Below are 3,289 nucleotides of genomic sequence, written 5' to 3'. Positions count from 1 at the left end.
TTGAGGTTTTTAAAGTCAGGCTTGACAAAGCCCTGGCTGGGATGATTTAGTTGGGAATTGGTCCTGCTTTAAGCAGGGGGTTGGACTAGATGACCTCCTGAGGTCCCTTCCAACCCTGATATTCTATGATTCTTTCCAGACCAGAAAATAACCGTTGGGGATGTTGAAATGCCTATAATTATCCTTGGGAACCCAGCCTACCCTTTAATGCCATGGCTCATGAATCTGTGCACAGGCAGCCTGGACAGTAGTCAGGAGCTGTTCAACTATAGGCTGAGCAAGTGCAGAATAGTGGTAGAATGTGCATTTGGATGTTTAAAAGCATGCTAGCGCAGTTTACTGACTTGAATAGACCTCAGCGAAACCAATATCCCCATTGTTATTACCATTTGCTGTGCGCTCCACAATATCTGTGGGAGTAAAGGTGAGACGTTTATAGCAGGGTGGGAGGTTGAGGCAAATCACCTGGCTGCTGATTACGCGCAGCCAGACACCAGGGCGGTTACCAGAGTACAGGAGGGTGCGGTGTGCATCAGAGAAGCTTTGAAGACCAGTTTCGTGACTGGCCAGGCTATAGTGTGAAAGTTCTGGTTGTTTCTCCTTGATGAACTCCCCCCCCCATGCCCCCTTGGTTCACTCTACTTCTCTGTAAGCTAACCACCCTCCCCCTCCCCTCTTCGATCACCGCTTGCAGAGGCAATAAAATCATTGTTGCTTCACATTCATGCATTCTTTATTAATTCATCACACAAATAGGGGGATAACTGCTAAGGTAGCCCGGGAGGGGTGGAGGAGGAGGGAAGGACAAGAACTCACTGCACTTTAAAAATTATTGAATGCCAGCCTTTTGTTGCTTGGGCATTCCTCTGGGGTGGAGTGGTTGGGTGTCCGGAGGGCCCCCCACTGCATTCTTGGGTGTCTGGGTGAGGAGGCTATGGAACTTGGGGAGGAGGGCGGTTGGTTACACAGGGGTTGTAGTGGTAGTCTGTGCTCAAGTTGTCTTTCCTGAACCTCAACCGTATGCCAGAGCATATCAGTTTTTTCCTCCAGTAGCCTCAGCATTGCCTCTTGCTTTCTGTCACCAAGTTGACGCCACCTACCTATCATCTTCAGCCCACCACCTGTCCTCGCATTCGTATTGTGCTTTCCTGCAGTCTGACATTGTCTGCCTCCATGCATTCTGCTGGGCTGTTTCAGTGTGGGAGGACTGCATGAGCTCAAAGAACATTTCATCGTAAGTGCCTTTTTTTTGCCTTCTAATCTTTGCTAGCCTCTGGGAAGGAGAAGATAGTGTGAGCGTTGAAACATTTGCAGCTGGTGGAGGAAAAAAAGGGAGAGTGGTAGTTAAAAAGACACATTTTACAGAACAATGGGTAGACTCTTTCATGGTAAACCTTGCTGTTAACATTACCTAGCACATGTGCTTTTGGTACAAGGTCGCATTTTGGCTCTTATTGAGGGTATGCTGGTTTGGTGTGAGAGATCTTTCACGCAGGGCCGGGCAACAGAATTTGGCTTGCAGGCAGCCATGGTAAGACACAGTCTTTTGGCATCTTTAACCTTCATAACATGTGGGAATGGTTTCAGACAACAGAGCCCTCATTTCCCTTACCAAGCAGCTGTTGGGTTGGCTATTTAAAATGGGTTGGCCATTTAAAAGGAGCAGGGGCTGCGGTTTTCAGGTTAACGTGCAGCACAAACCCAACTTAACTCCCCCACCAATTCTCTGGGATGATTATTGCACCCCTTCCCCCCACCGCATGGCTAACAGCGGGGAACATTTCTGTTCAGTCACAGGCAAACAGCCCAGCAGGAACGGGCACCTCTGAATGTCCCCTTAATAAAAGCACCCTGTTTCAAACAGGTGACCAGGAATGATATCACTGTCCTGAGGATAACACAGAGAGATAAAGAACGGATGCTGTTTGAATGCCAGCAAACACCGGGACCATACGCTGCCATGCTTTGTTATGCAATGATTCCTGATTATGTGCTACTGGCCTGGTGTGGTAAAGTGTCTTACCATGGTGGACAGAATAAGGCCGCCCTCCCCAGAAACCTTTTGCAAAGGCTTTGGGAGTACATCCAGGAGAGCTTTATGGAGATGTCCCTGGAGGATTTCCGCTCCATCCCCAGACACATTAACAGACTTTTCCAGTAGCTGTACTGGCTGCGAATGCCAGGGCAAATTAATCATTAAACATGCTTGCTTTTAAACCATGTATAATATTTACAAAGGTACACTCACCAGAGGTCCCTTCTCTGCCTACAGGGTCTGGGAGTCAGCCTTGGGTGGGTTCAGGAGGTACTGACTCCAGGTCCAGGGTGAGAAACAGTTCCTGGCTGTCAGGGAAAAGTGTTTGTCCACTTCCTTGCTGTGACCTATCTTCAACTTCCTCCTCCTCATCTTCCTCGTCCCCAAAACCTGCATACCTGTTGCCTGCTACTCCATTGACAGAATCAAAGCACAGGAGTGGGGTAGCTGTAAGGGCACCCTCTAGAATGGCATGAAGCTCATCAGAGAAGCAGCATATCTGGGGCTCTGACCCGGAGCGGCCGTTTGCCTCTCTGGCTTTTTGGTAGGCTTGCCTCAGCAACTTAAGTTTCATGCGGCACTGCTGCAGGTCCCTGTTATAGCCTCTGTCCTTCATGCCCTTTGAGATTTTTTCAAATGTTTGGGCATTTCGTCTTTTGGAACAGAGTTCTGATAGCACGGGTTCATCTCCCCATACAGCAATCAGATCCGTACCTCCTGTTCGGTCCATGCTGGAGCTCTTTTGTGATTCTGGGACTCCATCATGGTTACCTCTGATGATGAGATCTGCAGTCACCTGCAGATTGCCACGCTGGCCAAACAGGAAATGAGAGTCAAAAGTTCATGGTGCTTTTCCTGTCTACGTGGCCAGTGCATCTGAGTTGAGAGCGCTGTCCAGAGCGGTCACAATAGAGCACTCTGGGATAGCTCCTGGAGGCCAATACCATCAAACTGTGACCATACTATCCCAAATTTGACCCCGCAAGGTCGATTTCAGTGCTAATCCCCCCGTCGGGGTAGGATTACCGAAATCGATTTTAACAGCCATTAAGTCAAAAATAACGGCTTCATTGTGTGGATGGGTGCAGGTTTAAATCGATCTAACACTGCTAAATTCAACCTAAACTCATAGTGTAGACCAGGGCTTAGTGATGGCAGATGACAGAACAAGGACCAATCTTCTTAAGTTGCAGTGTGGGAGGTCTAGGTTGGATATTAGGAAACATTATTTTGCAAGGAAGGTGGTGAAGCACT

At 48.4% G+C, this 3,289-nt stretch overlaps 1 pseudogene; it reads right to left on the bottom strand.

Moving 5' to 3' along the window:
• Positions 1 to 799: 799 nt before the first annotated feature.
• On the bottom strand, positions 800 to 2,797 carry LOC142047243 (uncharacterized; annotated as a pseudogene).
• Positions 2,798 to 3,289: the final 492 nt, after the last annotated feature.

The sequence above is a fragment of the Chelonoidis abingdonii genome, chromosome 8 (assembly GCF_003597395.2).
Source record: "Chelonoidis abingdonii isolate Lonesome George chromosome 8, CheloAbing_2.0, whole genome shotgun sequence".
Lineage (NCBI taxonomy): Eukaryota > Metazoa > Chordata > Testudines > Testudinidae > Chelonoidis > Chelonoidis abingdonii.
Note: the sequence above shows the minus strand (reverse complement) of the source record. Positions and strands in the feature narration are given on the sequence as shown.